The 16,340-nt window shown below is 35.4% G+C and overlaps 1 protein-coding gene and 1 pseudogene across 1 annotated transcript in view; both read right to left on the reverse strand.

The window, feature by feature from the left end:
• LOC104120579 (ras-related protein RABD1-like) overlaps positions 1 to 16,340 on the reverse strand; it is a 142,611-nt gene that overhangs the window by 15,646 nt on the left and 110,625 nt on the right. The window lies entirely within an intron of this gene.
• Positions 11,717 to 14,915, reverse strand: LOC104120581 (probable linoleate 9S-lipoxygenase 5; annotated as a pseudogene).

Below are 16,340 nucleotides of genomic sequence, written 5' to 3' on the forward strand. Positions count from 1 at the left end.
CATAAAAATGATAAGAATATTTTGAAACACATTTTGAACATATTCATATAAATACATCTTTCGACACCAAACTTATTCATAAAAGTCAATTCATAATGGACAACTCGGGACTTACAAGAACATCGTGGGAATTCAATTCTAAGAGAGAAGTTTAGCCAACATACCTTGCCTCGAGCTTTTTAAATTACTACAATGTTCCAAAAATCTTAGCCACTTCGATTTATTTTGAGATATAGCAAAATTGAATACAAATTAGGAAGGAGTTCATAGTTACAACTCACTTGAGCATTTTTTTAAAATACTAGGTGAGCATTAAGGTTTCAAGGTCCTCCTATGGTGGATTCTTTCACTCCACTACCCAAAGTTCACCCAAAAGAGCTCAACAATCTTCCCACTACCCTTGATGGTACATGTATGTAAAAATAAACAACTCCCACACCTAAGAATTGCTTGGATTCTTACCTATTGTCAATTAAAATCACAAAATTGAGGAAATAGAAGTGGCCTTTTGCCTCTCCAATAATATCCCCTCTTCAAAAACTAACTTTAAGAGGTATTTATATGGTAGGGTCGAGGTCTACACGTCCAAACATAATGAGGAAATAGAAGTGGCTCGGATAAGCATCGTTGGCGCGGGGCATTGTCAGAAATACCAATATTACTCAGCGAGGCACCATCTGAGGCGCCAACATTTCCCCGCGAGGAGCTATCAGAGGCGCCAATAACAATGCCCTAGACAAAGCCTTGCACTGTCTACGACTGTGACTTTTCATTGCCTTGCATGTCTTCTTTTATTGCACTATTTTATAGCTTTGAGGTACCATTTCGTGCAACGTTTCTCCACTTCATGTTCAAGCATTCCTATACATAAAATAAACTATATTAAGCTCAATTGTCGCACAAATTAGCATTCAAACAATAAGCAAGTATAGTAAATAACGTCAAAATATATGGAATTATAGCACGACATTATAGATGAAGTAAATTCTGTAAAAGAAAGATGGCATATGCTCCATATTTCAGTTCCTAGTTCTTGTAAAACTTAGATGTTTCTATCTACTATATTTTGATGCTCCTATCTACAAACTTTTGATGTTCTTAGCCATTGTAAAATAATGACATCAATTGTTAATGTATGTTCCAAGTACTATTGTTTTGATGTTCTATCTACTATTTTTTATGTTCCTATCTATTGACTTGTACTTGTTGCAATTGTTTAATTCCTTCACCAAAGATGTAAATGAAACATGTTTTCTTCCAAATGCTTGAAGACACTTCAAAACATAGACACTTGAAACATAGACAGTTGAAGACAAATGCTTACAACATATATCTTACAACTTAGAGCTTAGAACTAACAACTTGTAATATTGAACTCCAATATAGCAAGCTACAACTTCGAAACAGTTAGATTAATATGGCATCCAATTTCAGTAATTACATCACCAAAAACATACACTTCTTCACAGTAACTCCAATAATTACATCACCAAAAACATACATCAAAAAACTGTAATTATCGTAATTACATCACTGGATCATAATATGATATCCAGTGACAACATTCAGAACCAACCATTAATCAAAAAATACTAAATTTGAGATAACTATCATTAAGTTTGATGTAAATACATCCAACACACAACAAAAAAATTCCAACTTTGTCTTTATTTATTTTCTCCTTAATTTCAGCTTCCCAATTCTCTCTTGCCCTTATTTTTCCAACTGATTTGCAGTTACAACAACTTTCCCCTTCCACTGTAATGTTGGTGCTGAATATGGTAGATCTGTTGGCACACTAACACCAGTGTGATCACCAGTAAAGTTGATTGACTATGTTTCAGCTGGTATTTGTACATATTTTTCTCATCTTGAGCCTTGTAGTTACATCTGATATAACTCTTGGCCTAAGCACATTATCTTCTTCATGTCTAACTCTTGGCCTAAGCATAACTCCAGATGTAGGCATGAACCTAAGCCTACTGTCCTGTGTTGACTGGCTTGAGGTGCTGAACAATTGATATAATTTTCAACTTGAGGTGCTAAACTATCCTGACTTGGTTCGGTCTCATGATCTATCAAACAACTTTGCCTCTTCCTCTGCTACTTTCCTTTTGATTTTGTTGCTTCAAGTGCAACACGTGCTGAACTGGTGGCTGCCTGCTCAGTTCTTCCACTCTTTCTTTGCTTCTTTCCCTTTGGTGGTTGTTAAAAAGACAAGTTAGAAAATATGTTTAATTTCTAGCATTTAATGCTTTGAAGTTCAAATAAACCATGTAAAAGTCAAAAGTCGGAAAAGAATAATTAAAGCCAAAAAAGAACTTGTACTAGTTGCAATTATTTAATTCCTTCGCCAAAGCTGTAAATGAAACATGTTTTCTTCCAAATGCTTGAAGACACTTCGAAACATAGATACTTAAAACATATACACTTGAAGACAAATGCTTACAACATATATCTTACAACTTAGAGCTTAGAACTAACAACTTACAATATTGAACTCCAATATGGCAAGCTACAACTTCGAATCAGTTAGACTAATATGGTATCCAATTTCAGTAATTACATCACCAAAAATATACACTTCTTCATAGTAACTCTAATAATTACATCACCAAAAACATACACCAAAAAACTATAATTATAGTAATTATATCACTGGATCATAATATGATATCCAGTGACAACATTTAGAACCAACCATTAATCACAGAATACTAAATGGGAGATAACTATCATTAAGTTTGATGTAAATACATCCCACACACAACAAAAAAGTTCCAGCTTTGTCTTCATTTTTTCTCTCCTTGATTTCAGCTTCCCAATTCTCTCTTGCCCTTGTTTTTCCAACTGATTTGCAGTTACATCAACTTTCCCCTTCCATTGTAATGTTGGTGATGAATGTGGTAGATCTGTTGGAACACTAACACTAGTGTGATCACCAGTGAAGTTGATTGACCTTGGTTCAGCTGGTATTTGTACATGTTGTATCATCCTGAGCCTTGTAGTTACATCTGATATAACTCTTGGCCTAAGCACAACATCTTCTTCATGTGTAACTCTTGGCCTAAGCATAACTCCAGGTGTAGGCATGAACCTAAGCCCATTGTCCTGTGTTGAGTGGCTTGAAGTGCTGAACAGTTGATATCATTTTCAACTTTAGGTGCTGAACTGTCCTGACTTGGTTCAGTTTATTGATCTATCAAACAACTCGGTCTCTTCCTAAGCTACTTTCCTTTTGATTTTGTTGCTTCAGGTGCAACACGTAATGAACTGGTAGCTGCCTGCTCAATTCTTCCACTCTTTGTTTTCTTATTTCCCTTTGGTTGCTGTTAAAATGACAAGTTAGAAAATATGTTTAATTTCTAATATTTAATGCTTTGAAGTTCAAGAAATGGGAAAAGAATAATTAAAGTCAAAAATAAGTTGTACTAGTTGCAATTGTTTAATTCCTTCGCCAAAGCTATAGATGAAATATTTTTTCTTCCAAATGCTTGAAAACACTTCGAAACATAGACACTTGAAGACAAATGCTTACACCATATAACTTACATCTTAGAGCTTAGAACTTACAACTTACAATATTGAACTCCAATATGGCAAGCTACAACTTCGAAACAATTAGATTAATATGGCATCCAATTTCAGTAATTACATCACCAAAAATATACACTTCTTCACAGTAACTTCAATAGTTACATCACCAAAAATATACACCAAAAACTGTAATTATAGTAATTACATCACTGGATCATAATATGATATCCAGTGACAACATTCAGAACCAACCATTAATCACAGAATACTAAATGGGAGATAATTGTCATTAAGTTTGCCGTAAATACATCCCACACACAAAACAATTCCAGCTTTGTCTTCATTTTTTTCTCCTTGATTTCAGCTTCCCAATTCTCTCTTGCCCTTGTTTTTCCAACTGATTTGCAGTTACAACAACTTTCCCCTTCCACTGGAATTTTGGTATTGAATATAGTAGATCTGTTGGCACACTAACACTAGTGTGATCACCAATGAAGTTGATTGACCTTGTTTCAACTGGTATTTGTACATGTTATATCATCTTGAGCCTTGTAGTTACATCTGATAAACCTCTTGGCCTAAGCACATCATCTTCTTCATGTCTAACTCTTGGCCTAAGCATAACTCCAGGTGTAGGCATGAACCTAAGCCCATTGTCCTGTGTTGAGTGGCTTGAGGCGCTGAACAATTGATATAATTTCAACTTGAGGTGCTGAACTGTCCTGACTTGGTTCAGTTTTATGATCTATCAAACAACTTGGCCTCTTCCTCTGCTACTTTCCTTTTGATTTTGTTACTTCAAGTGCAACAGGTGCTGAACTGGTGACAGCCTGCTCAGTTCTTCCAATCTTTCTTTGCCAATTTCCCTTTTATTGTTGTTAAAAAGACAAGTTAGAAAATATGTTTAATTTCTAGCATTTAATGCTTTGAAGTTCAAATAAACCATGTAAAAGTGAGAAGTGGAAAAAGAATAATTAAAGCCAAAAGAACAAATTTTTATGACAAGAGGTCCTCCCCCCCTTAAAGAAGAATCCAAAATACCCGAATACTTTAATTAGATGGCCACAAAATTGGGCACCATAGTTGTTAATAAACAATAAAAAAGTGTAGAATCTTTAGACAACACAATTATATTTTATTAACAATGATAAAAATAAACCCCACAAAATCTCACAAAACAGAGAAGCCTAGATATCGACACACCCAATAATAAATAAACAACAAAGGCCTAAACCATGCATACAGACACTAAAACAGACAAGAAATAAGGATATATAATTGAAATTGGAGAACTTAAGTTGTATTTAGATGAAACCCAAGGAATCGAAACCCAAGAATAAAAACCCTAAAAACGAAAATATACTAAAAAGATGAAATACTAAGAGAAATAATATAATAGAGACGAATCACTTTAATGGAGGAAGGTATTACCTCCATGGCATTTGTTGTTCAAATCAGTAGTCAACAGAGAAGAGAGAGGTTAGAGAGTTCTAAAGAGTGAAAGACAAAGAAAAGAAAATGAATGAAATGGGTTTAATTTGAATTATATTTTACGGGTTATGAGGTTTGGGTATAGGGTATCGTGGATCGGGTCATTTAAATATGATACCAGATCTTAAAAAAAGGTACGGATGAGTGCCAATGTTTATATGTTAAACTCTTAACAGGGGTGAAATTCAAAAATAACCATATTTACAAGTGGTAATTGAAAAATAGTCACAGTTTCAAAAGTAATTGAAATTTAGTAACTTTTCATGTAAAGATAAATTTGAACAAAAACACTGTTCAGAATCCGAAAAATATTTCCAGCATAATATCCTGTAGTTCGAATTTTTTACATATAAACTTCTAGCATAACATGTTGGAATTTCATAATGTGCTAGAGTTTCAACATAATATGTTGGAAGTTCATGCACATGTGCTTCAATCTCCAATATATTATGCTGGAATAGGGGTGGCAAGTGGGTCGGGTCGGGCCCTAAACAGGCCTAACGGGTTGATCTCGTGGGCCGCGGTCCCGGGCCGGTCCTCGTCCTTAAATAAATGGGTTAAACAGTCTTTTTGTAGCAACCGGCCCGGGACCAGGCCCACGAACTCATGGTCCCGGGCTAAACGGGCGGGCCCGTGGTCCCAACGGGCTAAATGGGCCCAACGGCTAAGCAGTAATATTTTTAAAAAATTAAATAGAAATTAGAGATAAAAAGATGTTAAAAAAATATCTAAGGCAATGCCTTGTAAGTTTATTATAGAATTGTGACCTAATTTTTTAATTCAAATTTAAAGACAAAAATATTGTAAAAAGATATTCAAAGCAATGCCTTTTAATTTAATTATAGCCATAAAAAATATGGCAATATCTTTCTTAGTCTTCCTCTCCCCTATGGAATGAATACAACAAGGTGCTAATACCACCATTGAAAAAAAAGAAATTAATCAAGATGTGCCAAAATACAAGTTATATAATACATATTAATTTTTGTTCATACAAGTTACATGCTATCTCTTACAAACTTCATAAATCCTTAAAGGTTCGGAGTAAGTTCCGTTGGTGGTGGCAGAAAAGTAGCTTGGTCATCGTCGCTTCCATTATCGGGCGAAGCAACATCCTCACCAATAAAGTTGGCAAGTGGGTCAGTTTAGGCCCGGGACCACAGGCCAGGACCGTTAAGACTGAATTTAGTGTGCATGGGCCGGTCTCGTGGGCCGGTCCCAGCGGTCAACTTTAAATTAAAAAAAATTATATTTAAATAATAGCCGTTTAAATTTATATATATATATATATATATATATATATATATATATATATATATATATATATATATATATATATATATATATATGTGTGTGTGTGTGTGTGTGTGTGTATATGTATTTTTTTAATTAGTTATATATGTGTGTATGTATTTTTTTAATTACTTATAATAATATAATAATCTAATAATATAACCCATTTATTCTCCATTACTTCTTGTCCCCTTTATATTATAATAAAATAACCTCCTTATTCTCCATTACTTCTTGTCCCTTTTATATAATAATATAATAAAATAACCCATTTATTCTCCATTACTTTTTGTCCCCTTTATATAATAATATAATAAGATAATAAGATAACCCATATTTAATTTATTTTTAAAAATTTGGTGGGCCCACTTAGCCCATTTAGCCTGCGGACCGGGACCGTTTAGCCCGGGATCAAACGGGCCCGGTCCCGACCCAGTCCCTACAAAAAGACTATTTAGCCCGGTCCCGTTTGGCCCGTTTAATTTGGGACCGGCCCACTTGGCCCGGGACCGGCCCACTTGCCACCCTTACTCACCAAGTTGAGCTAGCATTTCTTCGTAAGATTCGTCTTCCTCTGGTTGTGATTCAGCAAGTCTAAAATTTCTTCTTTCCGAACGGATCCAATTTCTATAAAGTACTAATTTTTCCAAGCTCTCCCTCATAGACGGGTCATCATTTGGATTAGCAGCGTTATCACTAGTTGGGTCAACATCAAGAGCAGGACTAGTGGGTGTATCATCGTCCGGTTGAGTTTCATCAAGATCAATTTCCTCATCATCATTTTTATCAATAGTATTATAATTATTAGAATAGAGAGCATTTATTAATTTGTGGTCTAAATGTTCACCAGGTGCAATATTATGGCAAAATTCAGTCTTGGTAAATTATAATAAACTATTATCGGTATCAAGAATAACAGGTGTAGGACGGGTATGGGGTTTGGTTCGGGGAGTCGGGGGCAGCAGTACCACTAGATTCGCCAGTCTTGAATTTTTCCTTATTCTTATTTTTACCAAAAATATTTCTTAAAGAAGACATCTTACTTAATCAAGTAATAGCAAATAAATAAAAGAAATAAAACTATAATATTAAGACTTAAGAGTTGGAACGAGTTTTACCGAATTGACGAATAACTTGTTGAAAATTAATTATCGTTGAAGACTTGAAGACTTCAATTCACCAATTTCACAATTTTTTCACAAATTGGAACAACCTTAATATTTTTTGACTATTTTTTGGAATAAAGTAAGCAATAGTAGCAAGTATAGAAGAAAATTAGAGAGAGATTGTGATAAATTGATATTGATTTTGTAAGAAAATAAAAGAATGAGGGGATATTTATAGTTGAAAATAAGAAAAAAGTGTAATAATAAAAAGTTTGGGGTTAAAACTAAGTTGGGAGGGGGAGGGGGTTAAATGGCTATTTTTTAAACCCCCAACAACTCTTTTTTTCAAAAGCCAAACGACTATTTTTTTTAAAAAAATATCCGTTGGGCCTGTTTGGCCCGCCAAGGGACCGGACCGGTCCAGTCCCATTCTCTTGGCGGGCCAAACGAGCCCGGTCCTAACGGTTCCTAGCTAAGAACCGGCCCACGAGACCGGCCCGGCCCACTTGCCACCCTTATGCTGAAACTTTTCATGTGCTGGAGTTCCAGCATAATATGCTGGAAGTTCATACACATGTGCTCCAATCTCCAGTGTATTATGCTGGAACTTTCCGTGTGTTGGAGTTCTAGCATAATATGCTGAAAGTTCATACACATGCGCTCGAATCTCCAGTGTATTATGCTGGAACTTTTTGTGTGCTGGAGTTCAAGCATAATATGCTGGAAGTTCATACACATGTGCTCCAATCTCCAGTATATTATGCTGGAATTTTCCGTGTTGCAGTAAAATAGTTGCTATTTTTTTAATAATTTTACAAACATTGACTATTTTTTAATTATTAGTCCGAAAACCGGCTTGACCGTGCTATTTAACTCTTAACCGTGTGATTTGCCAGCTTAAGTGACATTTCACAGACAAGGAGACAAATAGTGGCTAACCGAACCACTAAAAAATGACTCAGATTCTCAACTACTACAGGGTTTCCCCGTAGGGCTGCTTATCGGGCGGATTGGGCGATTAATTACTCTTAACAGTTTGGCTTAACGGTTATCGGTTTTTAAATGTATTAATCCGCTAGCCACCCGATATGATATCGGGCGGATTGGTATCGGTTTAACTCTTATCGGGCGGTTATCGGGCGATTTATCGGCCTAATTCAATCTATATTGCGTGCATTAATTGTTTGTTGACCGCCTAGCATACAAACTCAGAATATGAAATTACACATTGAGTCCAGACATACATGTCTGTTAACGCCTACATAAGAATAATATAGTGTGTCATGTGGTGTAGAGTGAAAAAAGCAGAACACATTGTAGTCTACATTACATCCCAAAGCAGACTATGATATGATGTAATTAAGGAAAAAGTAGTTCTAATGGATATGCCACTGTAACTCTTGCTAGCTATAACATGGATCATACAAAGATATCAAATTTTATTGAGATAACTATGTGATTGCCTGGGTTTATATGCAAAGGAACAATTTCAGTAGTTTAGCTCATTAAATATAATGGCATCTAAGCTTTTATTAATTTATTCATATCACAAACGAAGCAATATTACAATAAACGTGCGGTCCTTCCCTTTGTTTCTTGTTCATTTCTCTTAGAAAGGTAACAATATATTAATAATTAACACAAAGGATGTGCTGGAGCCATATTTACAGTTTTAAAAAGCAAAAATATGAGCTTGCTCTTCATACTAGGGCATTAAAATAGAGTGCTGGAAGCCTGGAAGTCGACGAGATAGAGTACTGCGGGTGGCTGCTGGAGTGCTAGTTGAATTTCTACTGAAGCTGGTTGAGTTATGGTCGAATAAAGAGAACCATAATTCTGCTGGTGGTTGAAGTTTAGGCGTTAGGGTTCTGATTATTTAGGAATTAGGCGTTAGAACTTAGAGATAAAGTACTAGAAGAAGTGGAAGGGTTTTTGATATTTAATATATATATATATATATTCTTAACGGGTTAACGGATTATCCGTTAAGAAAATTAAATAATCCGCCCCCAAATCGATAAGCCGTTAATTAAAAAAATTCAATCTGTTCCCCATCCGTTAAATCGTTAACCCGATACCAATAAGCCATTAAGCTTCGATTTCGGTTCGGTTTTCGGTTTTGATTCGATTTTGAACACCCCTATTTCCCCGGTGATCATTGCCTTGGATTCTTCTATCCTTTGTTTGCGAAAAACATGTAGTCCTTTCGATCTCAACACATAAAAAGACACACGTGCTTCCAAGATAAATTAAGTTGTGCTATTTTTGAAGAGGAGATAATTAACATTCATAGGATGTTATCCAATCATGTTCTCTTTCATGTTTAAAGCTGCAATAAATTAAGGCTGAAGCACTCTTGAAAAAGAATCCAACCTTTTTTCCCAAAAATAGAACAAAACCGTGAACCCTTTGACTGTTCAATTTGAAGAAAAGATGTTGAACAAAATTCCATTAAATATCTTGATGTTTCGAACACGATCTTGGAATTGTTGAAATATTTAGAGCATGCGGTTGTATTTTTTCACATGACTTAGTCAATATAATCTAGTATATCAGCTTAGTTTATTTGTAGTAATTAGTTAAAACAAATTCAGGCATTCTTGTTAGATAAAGTTAGTACTCCCTCCTATCACTTTTTCTTATCCACTTTGGATTTTGCACGCCCCTTAAAAAATAATAAATAAAGTGCATAATTTATCATAATACCTATATTAATTGGTGTATAGTCTTAATAAATTTAGAAAATAATTTGGAATGAGTAATTAATGCTAATTATTTTCCTCTTAATATGCAAAAAGTAACAAGTAAAAATAAAAATTTATTTTTAAAATACTTGACAACTAAAAGTGAACGAAGAGAGTAAATCATTGGTGTTTCGGTATGGTAAACCTCTTGAGCCCATAATCACAAGTCACTTCACAACGTACATATCTTTAATTATTCAATACTAGTACTCCCTCTGTTCCAGTTTATGTGAACCTATTTTCTTTTTGGTCCGTTCCAAAAAGAATGATCATTTTCTAAATTTGGAAATAATTTAGCTTAAACTTACAATTATACCCTTAATGAGAAGTTTTTATAACCACACAAATACTTTGCGTCCTTTTTGACTTGTTTAGGACCACAAATTCCAAAAGTCTTCATTTTTTCTTAAACTCCGTGCCCAGTCAAACAGGTTCACATAAATTGGAACGGAGAGACTATTAGTTTAAATTCATAATTGAAGTGATTCGGCCCAATCAAAGCCAATTAACTGAAGGTTACATATCTTATTATCTAGGGAACTACCAGCTATGTCAATTTATAAGTAGCTCATTATAAAATTTGGCTAATTCATAAAATATTACTAATATTAGCCAATTAGTTATTTATTTTTACTTTCTTTTGAGTGAGTATTATTAGAATAGATTGGGTACATCTTAAGGAGCTTGAATCTCAGTTTTGGGATGATTTGGTGAAGTTTTGAGGTAGTTTGAATTGAAAATTCGAAGTAAAAACTGAACATGAAAAAAAATGATATATGTATCACACTGTGTATCATTTGTGTATCAATTGTGTATCACATGTATATCCATGTATACGTGTGCATGAGATACATGCGCGATACATGTTTGATACATGTGTCGCAAAAGAATTTTTTGAACTCAATTTAGTTACGAATTTTGATACAAAACCAGTCCAAATCACCTCCAATCTTCCTCTTTATCTATATGTTTTCAATGAATTTCAACTATACCCATTGAAAAAGTTCCTTTTTTGCTTAGATTTTTGGAATATTGTATTTTTTTTTTTGTATTTCATCACCTTATTTGCTACCTCATCCATCAAATTTCCTTTCCGTCTTGCACCTAATGTTGCTAATCACGCTTAAAAATATGGAAGGTCATTTTTGCATGTGATTCTTTGAGAGAAAGAACTTTATTTATTTGGGTTTTTCAATTTTTATATTTGCTTGGCTAATTTTGGTAAGTCTATGACTAATGACTAGAAGTTGGTAAGTTGAGATTTATTTGGGACATTTGTGTAAGTTTCCTATTATTTAATAAGTTGATAATTGGTACATGAAAGCTATTAAAATTGGTGCTACGTTCAATTTCAACAGTAGAGCAAGGAGAACAATTAAACACAAATGTAACTAAGAATAGAGATCATATCTCATACTTTCATTATATAACCAGAGCAGAATCTGGTTTAATATTAAAGCTAATTAAGCAGATAGTTTGGCAGAACCTCTTTAGTTAGGCCTATCATACTTAAATTGAAAAACTTATAACAGTATAACAAGTTGCTTAGATTGAGATACTATTGGGAATTCCTTTGGCAGTAAGTCCTGGTTCACTTGTAGGATAGAGCAATGTGTATGGCATCTTAACAGGCCCAGTCCTATTCTTCAATTTCCCATCATTGTTCATCTGCGAGATATTTTCCTCAATTTCAGCCAGCTTCTTTCCAAATCTTTCAAAAGCTCTCAGTGCTTCACTGCTTCTTTGTCCATAGTCCATTCCAGAGAGTCTCTTTAGCCAAGATAAACCTCATCTGAGGTATGTGTTGATAAAACCTCAAGAGCAGATATGCCAATCAAAGTCTGGAACTGGGGTGTAATTGTCTTTAGATATCCCTTTACAGGGTTCAATTTCAGCTCCTCATACTCAGTGGTTCCAGGCTCAGGAATAAGCCTTCGGCTCATTCCAGGGCGATTTGGAGCAAAGCCTCCATACGGATACTGCCCAAAGTTAACTGCAGCATGAAGAGCAGATGCCATCCAAATAATGATAGTCAATAAGTCGACCAGCTCTTGACGCGTTTGCATCTTAGGCCACCAGGGCTCATCTTTCTTGTCACCATGTCCTACTTCGCGAACCTCCTTCCACCAAGCTTGGAGTTCAATGTCTTTCTGTATCATTTCATCTGATTTGTAATACAAACTGGTATATTCCTGTACCCAATTTTTGATTGCTGACCAGATTTCAAGTCCATCCACCGCATAAGGATAATCCTCAATTACTAGGCGGACACCATGTTTGGAAACAGGATCCTCCACTGCCACTCCTTTGAAATAAAACAATAAACCAAAAAACTTACCTTAGGACATTGTTACATAGCAGATAGACAAAGTAATGACTCACCTCTTAACAAGTACAGCAGGGAGAGCTTGATCAGGGAAAACACAATCCCTATAAGCAATTGATGTCAACTCCATTGACAGTGGTCCTGGGAAAACAGTTTTCTCAACAATACCTCAAGCGTTAAGTACAGCCTGTCGAGCCAAGACGTTGATATGCATTGTATCACAGAAGTGAGGATGCAAAAGCTTATAGCTAGGATGGAGCACGCTCAGCTGCCTATGTGTCGCTATCACAAAAGGCTCAACTGAAGCATGAGTACGTAACCTGCAAAGAAAAAATAGACACGATATCAAACAAATGTTTTAACAGACTAGAATTAATGCACTTGAACAAATTTAGGTACCAGTGGCTGAGGAGTTGGTGCACTCCAGAGTCATTGATTGCAACAAATGCCTTTGCAATTTGCCATAAAGCACCCTCAACACCTTTTTCGGCTGGAGTGAATACTTTGCTGATTGCACCAAGTTGATCTCCATCTGGATGAGGCAAGCTTAATTCAATGGCTATTGGCTTCAAAGTCCCCTCTTTTTGCAGAAAGAGCACAGTTCTTGAGGCATATATCTTCGAATGTGACATGTTAACTTTCCTTGCATATGACATCATTATGTCATGGTAATTCAGAATGAACAGTCGGTTAACATTCATTGCCTAATAAAAATCAATATACAGTTGAGTCACCACTAACCAAGGTAAACTGCTTTCTTTGTTAGAAACATTAAATAGTCGAATTAGTTACCTCCTCAATGGACAGTCCATTGAGCTGATTCTGTATGTGTTCTCTGGTTATTTTGCTTGATTGGTCACCATATATTTTAGGTTCCAGCTTGCTTGTTGGAGGGAACTCCTGTATCAGGAGAGCGACGAATGTAAACTACACCATTCCTTGGACTAAAGACAAGGTCTTTAAAATAGAAGCAAGAGATTTACTTTTAGGCCAGTTATGCACACAGGGTTCAATCCAGCTAACGTCTCTCTTCCGAATTCTTCATCTGACATCCAAGCCGACTTCTCCTCTGTTTTAACAATAAATTTTCAGAAATACAATACAAAAGGAATCATTTTAGAAAGGGGTCGAGCCAAAGACTCATCCAAAGTAACCTCTAATAACATGTGGCATTGGATACTTGAGAAAACCCGGAGATCCTGGTTCATAAACTTTCAGTACATCTTCAAAACTGTTGAATTCATTAAGAGTGAGGTTTCCTAGCGCAGCAAGCTGAGGTGCAAAAAGTTGTGCAATGGCTTTCTGCGCATTACTAAGCACATCTGTCAGCTTCAAGGGCGAAAACTGTTCATCCCTTGGGACATAGATTGCAAAGCTAGCAATTTGTGGCAGTCGGCTTTCACTGTTAGGATCTGTCCAACCAATTGAAAAAACAAAACAAACAAGAGCAAACGTCAGTAAAGAGGAGTTTCTAAAAATCAGTTATTGAAAGAGTAATTACCATTCTTTGATGGAGGTCTTCCTGTTCTTCCTCTACGCGGATAAGGATACTCAACAGATCCGCCAAGAACTGGTCGGGCATAAAGTGGACCATTGTTGGGATCTCCAAGATCATTGTAACAATCATAGTCATAAACCCTGTCCCATTCCTCAAGCTTTCCACTTCCATTTCCTCTCAAACTGAGTAACTCTTCTTCTCTGTACCACCGCAATGCTGCTGGAGTTTCACTTGGAAGCAAAGCCTATTGCAATATAATAAAAAAGGTCCTCATCAAACCAACAAGAGTATGTCATCTATAACACTAGAGTTAAAATCATGTTACTTGTGTACCTGATTCACAAAGAAAATACGGTCTGACTTGTACTTGTCAGATGGATAAACCCAAGAATTGCAAACAAAGTGGAAACTGCATTGACTTGGATCATCAACTTCAAGAGTCAGTGACTTGAGAAAGAATTCACTTTGATTAAGGTTCTTGATTATGAATGCTCCTGGAGCACCAAGCCTTTCATCATCCCACTCAAATGTCACACTAAACCTTGATTCAGTATTGCCTGATTTGTTTTAGTCTCCCAAATGTGAAGGCTTCCCAAGTTTCCCTTTCAGATTATTTCCTTCAAGAAAATAAAAGTAAGACTTTTTAATCGATCTACACTTTCAAGAAAATGCATATATTCACATTTAACCAGACCATTATGTTTGAAGCATGAGAAATGGAGTAAACACTAAAAGTTCATACCTTGATCATCTCCATGAACAGAGCTAATTAGCTGCAGGATGACTTTGTGCCCAAGAATTTCATAAGCTTGAGGTTGAGCAACTGCTAATTCAGTTGAACCAAGGTCTAAAGGTGTTTTTTTCATGAGCAAAACAGTGCCATTGATCATTTTGCTTTCACGTTTGTCACTTGATCCCATTATTTCTTTGGTAATAAAAGTACTATAAGCCAATATTGTAATGGAGTAATTAAAATTGGATTTCTGATGAGGGTTGATATGAAACAAAGCAGGTACTCTCAATTTATAGGTGAAGACTGGCTAGTCTTATGTGACGAGTGGAATGAATTTTCATAAATCAAGTGTTGGAACTTGTGTTTGAATTCTAAAGAAGACTCCTTGAAAACTCTTAAGTCTTGAGAATTAACAATTTACCATGACTTGATAGCTGTGTATTTACCAGAGACGCATATCTTTGTTTACATGAGATTTCCATGTGCGAATGAATTTATACAGTCTATAGTAAATTTGTCAAAAAAATGTATACTATGTACCTGCTTTGTGGCTAAGACCCTTAGTAATTCGTGCTAACGAATGAAAAGGTTTTCCATTTATATCTCGATGAATATAATGTAGTGCGGCATTTGGATTTGGGACGTTCTCCCTTTCTCTTCCTATTTTAACCGAAATGAATTTTAGCATGGGACAAATATAAACTACTCCAACGGTCCAACCAAGCTATGGAAATAATGTTGTAAAGTTGCTTTTAAATTTTTTGTAATAATAAAATCATAATCTACGCACAAAGTCATTTCAATCGGAAATCAACTTTCCGATACCGGAAACATGACGTGAAACTTTTGCAAAATCTTTCTTTGTTTCATAAATAAATTCTATGCCAAGTCAATAATATTTACTGGGTGAATATTTTTGTTTCCTATCACAAGATAAAATATTCTCCCTTTTATAATATTTACTCGATAAATAAATTTTTCATCAAATAACATGTACGTTTATTTGAGGAATAAAAGGAGCGTAGAGAATTGGTGTAATTAAAATAAATTTTTTCTTCATTTATCTAGAAAGTTTATCATGCATTATCCCCAAAAACATCATGCACAGCACATTCTAATTTCCTCCTAGCCATATTCTGCCTGGTGCTTTCCTCATAGTACACCCTGTTGTAGGTAACATGAAAGGATCCCAACATTGGCAATCGATCTTCTTTCTATTTGCTCAAATCCAAGTCCCATTTTCATCAAGATTGTTTGCCCTCTATAGTTGAGTGTCTACCACATTAAGCAGTCATTGCCTAGAAAATTGCAGCGGGATTTCTTTTCTAACAACTTGAACATTACCATATCTCAATAGGTGATTGTTTTTTTCAGTTTTTTTTTTTATAGTAGAGGTTGTGTAGTGAATGTAAACATAAGATTTTGTTGCGCGATTTGTTGCTTTCATGTCTCCAGTAGACGACATTAATCTCTACTTCAACGAAAAACAGAAGGAAGAGAGCCACGGCCCGCGGGAATACAGATGATAAGAAACGTTAGGCTGAGTGAAATATGCCTTGTGTTTGGCTTGTTTTCTAATATAATAAAATCTGAGATGAAGAAAACATTTGGA

This window comes from Nicotiana tomentosiformis, chromosome 7, assembly GCF_000390325.3.
Source record: "Nicotiana tomentosiformis chromosome 7, ASM39032v3, whole genome shotgun sequence".
Classification (NCBI taxonomy): domain Eukaryota; kingdom Viridiplantae; phylum Streptophyta; class Magnoliopsida; order Solanales; family Solanaceae; genus Nicotiana; species Nicotiana tomentosiformis.